Source organism: Leptonychotes weddellii, chromosome 5 (assembly GCF_054177405.1).
Source record: "Leptonychotes weddellii isolate Sample4059 chromosome 5, ASM5417740v2, whole genome shotgun sequence".
In the NCBI taxonomy this organism is placed as follows: domain Eukaryota; kingdom Metazoa; phylum Chordata; class Mammalia; order Carnivora; family Phocidae; genus Leptonychotes; species Leptonychotes weddellii.
The window spans coordinates 110280573-110295772 of NC_138373.1; positions in this window are offsets into that span (position 1 = coordinate 110280573).

Below are 15200 nucleotides of genomic sequence, written 5' to 3' on the forward strand. Positions count from 1 at the left end.
CAACAAGTAAGCTCTTATCCAGCCTTCACATTTCATCAGGCTTGTTCATATTTCCTGGGCATAGCTAGTCACATGGCCAAACCCAGAATCAACATGGCTGGGGACTACAAATGGGCATGAATAGAGTGGGGGTATGGTTCCTTGAGTGCCATCAAACAAACAACCACCATTCAATAAAAAGGTAATAGTAGCCCTTACCTAATTTGCTATCTCTGCTTTAAACAATGGGAAGTAGAACTGAAAATCTAGCCCCTACCATCCTTGCAGACTCAAAGCCAGCATTATATAGACAGCCTCAGCATGACAATGGTGTAGCAGTATTATTTTCTCATTGAATGCCTTGCATATTGTATTTTAGAAATGAATATAGACCCCCCCATCCATTGTTTGAGTTGACTAGAATCTTGTCTTTACTCTCTTTTCTGATATTTTATCAAATTATCTTAAAATTCATTCCCTCTCTTAGATTCAAGCTTTTTTTCTGAAAACTAAGTCTGCTTATCTAGCTGCTGACCTCTGTTAGAAAAGTATCACAAACATAGGAAATTTGTTTTAGTGGAATTCTAGCAAAAATTCAGTTATATGCTTATGTGATTATTCAGTTCTGGAGGATCCCATTGTCTAATGAGGGATCTGACAAGTTACAATAATTTTTTTAAACAAATACTAATATTTGTGTGTTTCTTAGGTGCTGTACCTTGCCAAACTGGCTACACTTTCAGTGTCCATCTAAGCACATCAGTATAAATCTCCAAAAACTTACATTTCTCTGGTCATTTATTTTATTGCTACATCACAGCTCTTACCTATCCCCTCCTTATTTTGATCAGTTTTGACAAATTTATGCATTCATCTAACCATGTCCCCAACATGATTGAGGATACTTCCATAAACCCCACAAGTTCTCTTATATTCTTTGCAAGTTATTCCTCACCTATCACTTTCTCAGACAACCATCTGTCTGATTTCTATCCACTATGCACTAGACACAGTGGTATGTTGACTTAAAAACCATCTCAAAAAACAACAACTCTATTTCATAAAGCTTGCCAATTTTGATAGTGTAAATTCTCCTACCATGGCACCATGGCTGATTTTAAGCTACCAAGGTAACATCACTGAATGTAGAATTGGGAAGAAATTTGCAATAGCACACCATTATACAGTATTATATTATTTCTACCTTTCAAATGCAGTATGAATATATAAATGCAGCATAGATAAGAAGTGATAAGTTTTGAGTATTTATTATAAATTACTTAATTATAAGTTTATGTAATTAAATTATAATAGTTGCTTTGTTCAGCTGGCTCACAGAAATCCTGAAAATTTTACAGCTGATATGAGCCAGCTCCAACACAACACTAACAAGATTTGCCTATTCTGTGAAATGAATGCCATATCAGTAGAATTATTCTGTATGTCCTCTTTTTGTTTCTTCGCACAAATAATGTGTCTGAGATTCATGCATGTTATTGCATGCATCAGTAGTTTATTGTCTTTTATTGTCAAATGGTATTCCATTCTAGAATAGAAAACAATTTTTTTAGCCATTTACCTCTTGATAGATATTTGTATTACTTTCCAGTTTGGCTTTTACTAATAAAGCTATAAACATTTGTGTAGACTTATACTTTTATTTCTCTCAGATAAAATCTTAGACATGTGCTTGCTGGGTCATAGGGTAAGACTATGTTTAGCTTTGTAAGAAACTGCCAAAATATCTTCAAGTAGTTTTATAATTTTACTGTCCCACCAGCAATGTATGAGAGTTTAAGTTGAATCACATCCTTGCAACACTTGGGTTTCCAACCTTTGTATTTTTTTTTTTCATTCTAGTGGGTATGTAGTAGTATTTTATTGTGGCTTTATTTTTTTTTTAAGATTTTATTTATTTATTTAACAGAGAGGGAGAGACAGCGAGAGAGGGAAAACAAGCAGGGGGAGTGGGAGAAGGAGAAGCAGACTTCCTGCAGAGCAGGGAGCCCGATGTTGGGCTCCATCCCAGGACCTTGGGATCATGACCTGAGCCAAAGGTGGATGCTTAACGACTGAACCACCCAGGCACCCCTTTATTGTGGCTTTAATTGGATTTACACTAATAAATAATTGGTACAAAATTTGTTCCTAAAGTGATCAATGCCTCCATCTTGGACCTGAAAGGCATTCATGGCAGTCTCAACTCATTGTCTCAAGTTGTTATGGCTGATAGAATTGAGAGAATTGCCCCAGATTTCCTTCTTGCAGGCCAAGGTAGAGTTTTTGCAATCACTAATATATCTTGCTATATCTTGGGCTTTAATGCATGGGCCAAGTGGAGAAGGTAATACAGAAATGTAGGGAGAAAGCCACCTGGTATTCTAAGGTAGACATTGGTGATTTATGCTTTTGCTGGTTGTATCCTGGACTCTGGGTTTCAAAGTTGAACTCAGTGCTTCATATTGGTCTCATCCTGCTGTGCACCTACTAGATAAAGCATGAATTAAATGCTAGACTTGGCCCCATCCTCTTTTGGTCACATAAATCATCAGAAAATTCACCAGAAGCCAAGGTGACAGAGGACCAAGAGTGGATATAGTTGAGAAAACAGTTATCAGGGTCTCCTGCTGTTCTACATATATCTTGCAAGTAGAGACACTGACTGCCCTTTGTCCTAGGCTATTTTTACAGGGTTATTTGTATTGCAAAAGCTTTGGAAAATAAAGATAATATCTTCTTTTGAAGATAATATCTATCTTGCAAAAGATAGACATTCTTACACACTTAGTACAATAGTAATAAAATGTTTCCTTCTGAAGTGAAGTAGCTACAAGCTTATTGCTAATTATAAAAGATTTGTGTTCTCTAAGCTTAGGGTTCTCCTATAACACAATCTACTGCATGTCCAGTTGTCAGTTGGCCCTCTTCATGGTGCTCTGTAGGAACTGGGACTCAGAACGAATGCAAAAATGTGCTAATGTTTTGGCTACTGTTCTTGTTGTGATTAATAAACTATCCTTCACCTCTGACCCATGAAACTGTGGCAGGCTAACATAACCTTGTAAGAAGGGTAAAATCTCAGACCTTTGCAGTTCTTAACAGTGTCTATGTCCAGCAAAATCCAAGTAGAAAAATGGTCATAGCTGTGTTATTTATTAACAACCAAACTCTGGAAACAAAGTGTCTATTAAAAGGATAATCAATTTTAAAAAATTGTTATGGTATATCTGTACAAGGAATACCATACAGCTATAACTGCATGGCTACAAAAATTAAAGAAGTGACAAAGCCAACAACATGGATGAATCTCAAATAAAATATGTTGTATGATAGAAGGCACACACAAAATGATACATACAATATAATTTCATTTATGTAACATACAAGAATGAGTAAAATTCATCAATAGTGACAGATGTCAGGATAATGGTTATGAAGGGGGGTTAGGTATTAATTCAGAAGGAGCATGAGGCAAGATTCTGGAGGAGCAGGGAGTGTTCTGGGATATACCTTCATATATATGTGAATATACATATGGAAAAATGCATTTGTCAGTGATTAAGAATAGTATATTCTTGTTATTTTACTGTTACATCTTAATGAAAACAGTTTTTAAATTATTTAAACTTTAGAGTAACTTTTCTTAATAAACTATGGCCTGCAATATTGAGGAAATTGTAATATTGAGGAATAATTAATATTCTAAGAAACTTGAGAGAAGTTATTTTGCTGAATTAAACATGGTATCTCTTGTCTGATAATATCCCTGATTATACTTTATCAAGAAAGAAAGAAGAAAAAGAAAGAAAGAAAGAAAGAAAGAAAGAAAGAAAGAAAGAAAGAAAGAAAGAAAGAAAGAAAGAAAAAGGAAGGAAGGAAGGAAAAAAGAAATTCCAAGTAATAGTTTACCTAAGACTTTATTTGCAAATGATTTAAGTTAGTTTAGATAAAAAAAATGTTTTATAGAGCAAATGTAATATCAAATTTCTTTTTTTTTAAATTTTATTATGTTATGTTAGTCACCATACACTACATCATTAGTTTTTGATGTAGTGATCCACGATCCATTGTTTTCGTATAACACCCAGTGCTCCATGCAGTACGTGCCCTCCTTAATACCCATCACCGGGCTAACCAATCCCCCCTCCCCCTGCCCTCTAAAACCCTGTTTATTTCTTAGGTCCATAGTCTCTCATGGTTCATCTGTCCCTCCAATTCCCCCTGCCCATTTTTCCCTTCCTTCTCTTAATGTCCTCCATGTTATTCCTTATGTTCCACAAATAAGTAAAACCATATTACTCAGCCATCAGAAAAGATGAATACCCAACTTTTACATCAACATGGATGGGACTGGAGGAGATTATGCTAAGTGAAATAAGTCAAGCAAAGAAAGTCAATTATAATATCAAATTTCTAAGATATTTATGTGGATCTCTTCTCCTTAATTATCTATTACTTATTTAATTGCTTATATTAATTATTGCAGGTAAAGTTATTTTAGCTTAGTTTCAAAAATAATTTTATTATCAAAGCCTAGACTCAGTGTGTATTATTTTTGAAGTGTCCCTTATGTGTCAGCTTTTTATTGATCAAAAGAGAGATGCTATACTCAGATATAGGTTTCTTTTATATATAGAGAGAGATTTATTTATTTGAGAGAGAGCACATGCATGCAGGTGGGGCAGAGGGAGAAAGAGAAAGAGACAGAATCTTTAAGCAGACTCCTGGCTGAGCACGGAACGGAGCCTGACCCCAGGACCCTGAGATCATGACCTGAGATGAAATCAAGGGCAGGCTGCTTCACCGACTGAGCCACTCAGGTACCCCAAGATCTAGGTTTCTGACACTACTTTCCAGTAAAAGGAACCCAGGGCTCCTTGGTGAAATGGCTGATTCTAGGACTGGAGTGAAGGATGTAGAAGATGAGCCTGAGTACCTTTTAGTTCCAGAAAATAAGGAAGTGTTCAGCAGGGGGGAAAAAAAAGATCCACAGGGATAGATGTATTAGTCTGCTAGGGCTGCCATAACAAAATACCAGATGGGTGTTTTAAACAACAGAAACTTATTTTCTCACAGATCTGGAGGCCCAAAGTCAAAGATCAAAGTTCTATTTGATTTGGTTTCTGGTGAGACCTCTCTCCCTGGCTTATAAACAGCCAACTTAATTACTGTATCCTCACATGGTCTTTTCTCTGTATGCATGTGGGAAAGAGAGGGAGACAAAGAAAGACAGAATGCTTTCTGATATCTCTTCCTCTTTTTATAAAGACAACTATTCCATTAGATTAGGGTTTTGACATATGAATTTTGGGGAGACACAATTCAGTCCATAACAATGGGTATATATCAAAGGGACACAGATCAGCAGAAAGGGCTCCTAAAGCTAAAAGGTGGAACAAATTGAGCAACAAAACAGATCAATATCAATGAATCCCTATGTTGCAAATATATGAGTGAGTTAACAAATAAGTAGATAAGGAGTATACAATACTCTACATAAATGCTCTGTCCTCAAGGAGTGTAACTCCCCACTCCTGAAGTATAGGCTATGCATGTGACTTCCTCCCAAAGATTACGGCTTGGGAGAGGGAAGTGATAATGTTATAGTGGAGCAAACTGACAAACACTAATTCAGCCAGATGTACAAGGTCAAATTAATAAGGATAAGTCATACTGATATGTTCTTTTGATATGATCTGATGAAAATTGTAGTTTATCTCTGTGATCTTCCTCCTCCTCCCCAAAACATGGAACCCTAGTTTAATCATGAGTTAAACATAGACAAATTCCAATAGAGGGACATTCTACAAAACACGTAACCAGTACACCTCAAACTGTCAAGGTCATTATAAACAAGGAAAGTCTGAGAAACTATCACAGCCAAGAGAGCCTAAGAAAACAGGACAACTAAATGTTTATGGTGTCCTGGGTGATATTCCAGAACAACAACAACAAAAAAAAATGTATTAGGGAAAAACTAAAGATACCTCAACAAAATATGGACTTTATTTAATTAGTAATAATGTATCAGTTTATTGGCTCAATTATGACAAACATAACACAATAATTATCAGGGAAACTGTATATGGGCATGGGTGGGAACTCTCTATACTATCTTCACTTTTCTATAAATCTAAAACTATTAAAAATAAAAGGTTTATTTAAATTTTAAAAAATTGCTACATATCCTCAGAGAGAGAGAGATTAGCTGACTTCTAAGGTACATGACTACTACCAGTTTTAAATGTTTTCCAATTTTCACTATTTTTTGCAATTATGTTTTTTTATCTCCTACATTTTCTATTAGTCTTTAATCATATTTTTTCAATGCCCCTTAGGAACATAATCAGTATCTAATTAATTTACATGTAGTGGTAAGTCATCCATGGGTCATTTTCTCTTAGCAACTCTTCATTATTGATGTTTATGTCTAAGAATGATTAGTTGCTTAAGACTAGGCAGGCCGAGTGCAGGTATATATTCCTTCCAATGGAAATCAGATTAAAATTTTATTTCCAGGGGCGCCTGGGTGGCTCAGTCACACTACTTTATATTGTGCTTGCAGACAATATTTACTATAAAGAAAAGAAATCAACTGGCTCCATAATAGACCTCAGGATTATACTATAACAAGTACCAGTGTTCTAGGTACATGTTATAGAATTATTATATTAAATGATTAATGTCTCTTGCTAAAAAGTGAAATAAAAATGACTTGATATTTAATGTCTCATAAGCAAAATATTATTCCAGCAAACAAGAAAATTAGATCTTGACCATAATACCTTATAAATTGAGAGCATTTTTTTTTTACTAAGCTTTCAAATTACTGTTGCTTAATTAAAAAAAAACTCATATAAATCTGGCTTCAAATTATCAAATTTGCAGAATGGCAGATACCAGCCAGTTGTCATTTACCAATTTTGTCAAATATGCACATTACTAAAGAGTTTATAATTTATTCCATTGGCCTATAAGAAATGGATATCTCAGTGAAGAAGATGGAGAAATGGAGAAACGATGACCCTGATAGAATATAATGCCAAGTCTAACACAATCTAGTATCACAGGAAAAATGGGCTGATCCATTCATTTTATAGTGACCAGAATTTTGGCAATTATTTCTTTAAGTAACATATTTATAGAAATATCATAGATAAGAAATCCAGATGTCAAATCTGATTATAAATTCACATAACATTGTGATCATATCATGTCTCCAGATGTTTAAAATAAAAATTTGAAGATTAGTTATTAATGTGAATATTCCTGAGAAATTTTAATAATTTAAAAATAAATTTAGTATTAATAATTTTGAGGTGTTCATATGCTATACAGTTTTTTTTTTTTAAGATTTTATTTATTTGCGAGAGAGAATGAGAGACAGAGAGCATGAGAGGGGGGAGGGTCAGAGGGAGAAGCAGACTCCCTGCTGAGCAGGGAGCCCGATGTGGGACTCGATCCAGGGACTCCAGGATCATGACCTGAGCCGAAGGCAGTCGCTTAACCAACTGAGCCACCCAGGCGCCCAATATGCTATACAGTTTTCTATCACTACCCATGTCAAATGAAAATCAGGACATAAATGGACTAAAATGTTAATAATTTTTTAAATTGCATTTTTAGCCCAAATGTCTCATTAATCTTTTTGGTAATTCTGTGAAAGTATATATATATATAATATATATTTTCCTAACAAGAATTCACCAATATAGAATTAAATTCCCTTTTTATTTAATAAAGCTACATGTATACATGAATAAAAGTTAAAAAAAAAGTGTGAAAACATACCTGGAAATAAAATTTTATTTATTTTTATTTTTTTAAGATTTTATTTATTCATTTGACAGAGAGAGACACAGCAAGAGAGGGAACACAAGCAGGGGGAGTGGGAGAGGGAGAAGCAGGCTCTCCACGGAGCAGAGAGCCTGATGCAGGGCTCAATCCCAGGACTCTGGGATCATGACCTGAGCCGAAGGCAGATGCTCAACAACTGAGCCACCCAGGTGCCCCTGGAAATAAAATTTTAATCTGATTTCCATTGAAAGGAATATATACCTGCACTTGGCCTGCCTAGTCTTAAGCAAGCTAATCATTTAATAAAAAATATGATCATGTCAAAAATAATTTGGCACATGAGAGGGACTCAACCAGGTGAAGGGGGATTTGTTTTTATTTTTCCAAATGAATATTTGTAATATATTTTGCAGGAAGAAATTGCTAAATCAATGCATAGTTTGTATATCCATTCCAAATATTAGGTATTATAACAGAATTTTCTAAAGGAAAGAATATGGAAGGAGGAAAAGATATTTGATTGGTATGAGTTTTCCAGATTACTCAGAATTGAATTTTTTCTTTATCTGTTATTGTAGTATTATTTTATCTCAAATTCCATTATAGGAATAGAAGTAGAAATCCAACAAAATATAATGAAGTCTATAGATAGAAATTACATTGCAGTAATCATTCCAGAGATGCTAGTGGACACACCATTGACTTTTCTTTTTTTTTTTTAATCTTATGAGACCCGTAAAGGGCAGCCTTTTGTTTAATAGCAACTTTTGACATTTATTACTTTGCTTCTAACTATTCTTTTTCTCTTCAATTTATTAAGTTATAAGTGTATCATCTATTTTATTGAATACTGTGTTATCACTAATATCCTAACTGGTTCTTATTTCTTCTGCTCTAAATGCACAGGGTACTAATACAATGTCCTTGAATAATGAGTACAATGTTTGTGTCTGTATAGCTAGTATTTCCAATAATATCAGTAAGCTTTTCTATTCAGTGGGAGATAAGCTATAGCTTAAAACTTAAGATAAAAGAAATTAAAGTATGTATATGCATGACCCTCCAGTGTCTATGTGTTCTTGTATGAGTGTGAGTAAATTTATGCATGTAATTGTGTGGTGGGAAAACATGTAAACATATTATCTACATCAGACTACTGTCTACTAATCAAACTGATTTTTTTTTCTCGTTATGAGATGCTATTTTGTTGTGCTTCCTGAGAATATTTCTTCTTTTAAAAGAAAGAAGAAGAAAATCCTACCTTAAATGACTTTTAGATTCTAAAGGGACAGAAAATAAACAAAATAATTACTGTAATTTCATTGTTCCCAGAGTTCTCTATGTTTCTTGACTTTCCTTTGTAAAATTTAATTATACTTTTCTTTCAAATTTTCAAAATTATTAACCAAACATACTCAAGTAAATAAGTTCCAGAGCAAAGTTTAATGGTGGAAAACAGGACAGAGAAGAATTAATGAAATCAGGGAGATTCAGGCCTTCAGTGCAATATCATCAAATGCTATTCTTGCATTTTAGGTACTTTATAGATTTATTTCAATAAAGGATTAATTCAGTCTATAAAACTATATCTGAAAAAAGTGTGTAGACTTCTCTATTGACTCTGGTTATATGATTTTTGCTTTACCTATAAAATTTTATGTCATGATTTACTTCATCTCTTAGCTCACATATTTCAATTACTGACTTCAAAATAAACATTTTTAAAGTCTCATGAAGACAAGTATTCTGTGAGATCTAAGTTATCTTTAAACAGGAAAAATTTAGTATAGCTTCTGAATGTTCTATTAATGTATTCTTTATAGAATCTTCCATGGTTATTCAAATGAGAATTCTTCTGATTCGGCTGATGTGGTGGATATTCAACTGAAATTCAGGAAGCTTGAGGTAAGACATTTGTATTATCCTGACCTTGGCTTTTCCTTTGTTAAATAAGGCCACTATCATAGGTGATGTATAAGATCCTTTCCCAAATCAAACTCCTCAATCTATTCCTGTGCAACAGTTCTAAACCTGGGCATTCCCTCTCAGAGCACCCTACCTTTGACCACTTTGGAATCCCCAAAATGAACAACCTCAAGCTAAATTTTAAAAGTGGCTTCTTTGGGAAGCCAGGATGGCTTGATCGGTTGAATGTCCAACTCTTGGTTCCAGCTCAGATCATGATCTCAGGGTCGAGCCCTGTGTGGGGTTCTGTTCTTAGCATGGAGTCTGCTTAAGATTCTTTCTTTCTCCCTCTGCCTTTCCCCCTGCTTTCTCTCTCTCTCTAATAAATAAATAAAATCTTCTTTTAAAAAAAAAGTGTCTTCCTTAAGAGATCTACATAAGCAGAAATTGAGAAGTTTGGAAGAGAAATTTGTTTGAGTAGAGTGATTACAAAAGAATCCAAAAAGAGCAGAGAGCAAAAAAGTCTTATCTTGATTCTGAGCTAACTTTGTGATTCCTGCTCTGGTTCTTACTCCTTTCAAACATCCACTTTCTAGCACTCATTGGCCAGCAAGCCTGGTATTGTAGTAACATTAGCAACTGAGATGTACTCAAAAGAAAGGTGTTTTACTATTTATAATTCAAGACATCTGTTACAAAGTTGTCTTTACCAGAATTTTGTCAACATGATCTGGTCATTTAAGAAAACATTTAAAAATGTTAGAATAATATGACATACTGATGTAGAGATTCAAATCTAGATCCATAGGAATAGATGAAAAACTTGAATTATTAAGTCTACTGATGAAAAGATTTGGAGAAAACAATGTTGCTAAGTGCAAGATAATTCTATGAAAGCATAGTATTTCTAAATGAAATAGTACTTTTTGTTTATTGTCAGAAAAAAACTGTGGAAGACTTGGGAATAGTCCAAAAAGAGTATTTGGTGTCTTCCATTTGGGAAACTAGGTGCCTTCCAAGGTACCTGTCTGAATTATTTCTACCTTTTATTGTCTTTGATCTATTTTACAACTGTATAAGTTACAGAAAACAGAAAACAATGCATATTAATTGTGTTCACAGAAAAGCAAATTAGTTGTCTCCAGTGTACTAATTATTGTCCTGTGGACAGACCTGTTTGTACTACATGTAAATTCATTTCAGTATTCCTCTTCTGCCTACATGTATGTGATATTTTAATTTTCTTTTAACCACTTGAAACATTTTATGGATCCTCCCATTAAAGAAGTAACGTCTTTTACATCTGTTTATTTTATATTGTTATGGGAGTCATTTTACTATTTTTATTCTTTAGTAGTATTCAAGCATTTGTGTTTACAAAAATTGGATCAATAAGGATAGTAAGACATTTTTGGGCTATCTTTCACTTTTTTTAAAATTCTTTTTTACTTGGGAAGTTCAGAAAGGTGCTGATCATTTGAGGGCATATCACATATATGTTGCCTTGCTATATATATGGTATACATATACACACACACACACATACTTCACAGTTCAAGTGTGGCTTATATGACTTATCTATATTTTCTACAATATGTTAGTAACAGAGATGTCCTGTGATCTCCAAGAAAGACACAGCTATGACCAGACATCATTTTTATCTACAAAGGCTCAGAAATCAAACCTAAAAGTGTATTAGTTTTGCTTTAAAAATGAATTAATTTTAATGGGGAACAGATTTTCAAAAGATAGTAGGTAAGTCTCTTTATCTTTTTGGTAGGAATATAGTCTTCCATTATTTATATTCATCCAGTTGCCAGCTACCTGATTTTAGTTATGAGATGACATGCCTAAATAAAAATCCCTGGCCTCATGCCTGAAGCTAGTAAACATATATTTACTACAAAGGTTGTTCTCAATTCCTATAGATGCATATGAACAAAATAAATATGCAAGGCATCACAGGACAAAAGAACGCAAATTGACTCTATTAGCCTTACAGTCTATCCACAAACATAAACAAGGCAAAGTCCCTGTTAAATTATTGATAACCTGCTTCAACCTCTACTAATTCTTCTCAATGGAGAAGTAAACATTCACATTAAATGCTATAAAAATGGTCAATTAAGTCATAACTATGCCTGGTAGCTGTTTTCCCAATGTAGGTCTAAATCATGCACATTTATAATTTTGGGTCTATTGTATGTCCTTAATTTATAAATAACCATTAAAATACGTTTAACCAATTTAAGAATAATAGGTGTCCTCTGTTATTTTGTTTTGTTTTTCTGAATTTGCATGTGGAAACAGTATCTTTTTTAATATCCATGATAATACTATAAATTATTTTTTATTATTAAGGACCTTTAATTTATTAGTAGCAGATAATATTTGTGTATGTTTAATCACAGAATTTATTTGAACAAAATTATTTCTTACAGTGCGGTGCAATTAAAGTTGCATTTCTAGTCTATGTCCTATACAAAAGAATAGTCTCTAAGTTTGAAAAATGTCAAGGAAAAATAAAACAATATCACTGAGGCACCTGGGGCACCAGTTGGTTAAGTGTCTGCCTTCAGCTCAGGTCATGATCTCCAGGTCCTGGGATGGAGCCCTATGTCAGGCTCCCTGCTCAGTGGGAAGTCTGCTTCTCCCTCTTTCTCTGCCTCTCCCCCTGCTTGTGCTCTCTCTGTCTCTCTCTCAAATGAATAAATAAAATCTTTTAAAAAGTAATAAAGAAAATAAAACAATATCACTGCTTTATGTTGTAACAGCAAAAGCATGAAGATTACAGTTAGTTTCTTTGATTTATATAGCTTAGGAAAATTAATGTACACATGTAAAAATCAGTACCTATGGTCGTTCATGTTGTACTTTGGGAAGAGATACTCTAGGAGGATTTATTATTAATGATCGCTATGATCTGAATGTTTCTGTCCTCCCCCGCTAAATTTGTATATTGAAATCCTAACTGCCATTAATGATAGTATTAGGAGGTAGGCCTTCGGGAGGTGATTAGGTCATGAAGGTGGAGCTCTCATGAATAAGATTAGCACCTTATAAAAGAAGCTCCAAAGGGATCTCTAATTCTTGCCACTATATGAAGACATAACTAGAAGCTGCTGGCTATGAACCAGGAAGGGAACTCTTGCTAGATGGCATCGTGCTGGCATCTTGATCTTGGACTTTCCACCTTCCAAAACTGTGAGCAATAAAATTGTGTTGTTTATAAGCCACTCAGTAATATTTTGTTATAGCAGCCTGAATAGACTAAGACAATGATACAGACACATAGCAGAATATGAATGTTTTAATATGAAAACTTACCAATTATATAAATATATATTTTTGTCACTTTGTTGCATCAGTAAAATCAAATGTACATATTTTCCCTATACTACTAAGAAGTTTTGAAAGTTGAAGGCTTCCATAACTTTTAGGAAAGTTTTGGTCCTGGTTTTTCAGTTGTAATCATTTTAGCTCCAGAATTATTAGAATTGTAAGCAGTCCCTGGGAGACTGTCCAAGAGGAGAGGTGGCCCCTGAACCAGGATTAGCCATATGAATATTTTTACCAAAGACCACTATAAGAAAAATCTGAAAACAAGAAGCTTGTAGGAGATGAGAAATTGCTGCTGACTGCCTCACTTCCACAGATACAATATCCTGTGCCCAGGGCCTAAACGAGTTAAGTTACCTATCAGTATGTGCAGAGGTAATTTACCTTTGATAACTACCACCTCTAATTTACTGACAGGAATGGCCATTACCTATAATATAAGACTACATCTGTGGACAACTACTTATCTGATGACTGGGATACCTAAGCCATCCCACACTCCCACCCCCTAAAGAAGGGAAAGTCCATAAATACAAGTTGAATAAGTGAAGAAGCCTCTTAGAAAGAAACTCAAATACTTTTGAGATTTTTGTGAATTAAAAGAGTTGTTTATGATACCAAGTTATAAATAGAATATATAAAATATATCTGAATTGGCATAATATTCACAAATTGGTGTCTATTTCACAGTATCTGAAGAAATGCTCTATAAAAACTAAAGGTAATATATGAATAGAATATATGCAAACACGTTATACTTATATTTCTTTTTTATTATTGACTTATGGTAACATCATCTAGATGTTTTTTTTCTATTCTAGTTTTTTTTTTTTTTTTTTAATTCTAGTCCCAGTATCTGAGGGCTGTGTAGGAAAGGAACTCTTCTCTCTTTACTACATTCCTACTAAAACACATAAATAAGGAAAGTCATCCAATTCCTACCTAGTGAAAGGAATTTTAGCTAGTTCTCTTCTTACTTAATTCTTTCCAAGAGAGGAATAACTAATTATAAGAGACATTATATTAACTAGGCTGCATAATCGAGGATAGTTACTTTGTCTTTAAGCCTGAAATATACTCTAATGTGGTTTTTTTGTCTTCTCTGACTTATGAATTGTTTATGAATATTATCTCCTCTCTTAAGTAATTTATTGAGCCTGTGCATAACTTTCATTTGTGTGATGATTGACACTTAGTATTCATGGGTCCATTAAATAAATAGGCAGTTTGTAATAGAAATTGACTGATATTCACAAGGTGGATCATATGATCCACCCAATTATTGAGAGCCACCTCAAAGTGGAGGCACTGTTTGCACATTCACATGACACACAAATATTTTCATGTTATGGATGCATTCCAAGAGGTCTATCCATATATCTAGCCTTGAAAAATTTTCTCAACAATCAAAAATATCATTTATTCCAAGAACCAGATGATAATCAAAACACTGAATTTCATAAAAATCAAGAAATAGAGCAGGCTAAATTACAGTTTGGGATCACCTAAAAGGTACTTTCTTTGTTTGAATCCGACTCCAAGGGGAAAGTCTTTTGAATCAATTGAAGTAGAACATCTAGTTTTGACATATGTTGTCTTCAAAATTTAAGGAACCCCAAGTTTTGTGAGTTTTTCTTTGTAGCATAGGGATAGATAGCATAGAGACTTATCTTTTACTGTGAAGGCTCTATGTCATCATTCCACAAGTATATTTGTTCTCAGGATTTCAATTAGTTGTCTGGTTCCTGTATTTTTGTGAAATTAGTTTTCCATTTACAGACAGATATTGGTCTTCTTGAGTGAACATGGTATTGTTGCTATTGCTGGCTTCAGATCATTTCAGCATGATGACCTCTAATAAGGTGAGAAAATCTAAGACAACGGGAACCAGATTGTGACACAAAGTAAGAGAGATGATGTTACCATAAGACAAGATGTTTCAGTTATAGTCGTTTCCTGAAAAGTCATAACAATCTGATATTCTCTATTAACTGGGATTGGGAGAAAAGGAGAATTTACTGGATCTGCAATTGTATACCAGCTCCTTTGTGCTCTGCTGACTAGCTTTAATACAGAGAAAAGTAGGGCGCCTGGGTGGCTCAGTTGGTTAAGCGACTGCCTTCGGCTCAGGTCATGATCCTGGAGTCCCGGGATCGAGTCCCGCATCGGGCTCCCTGCTC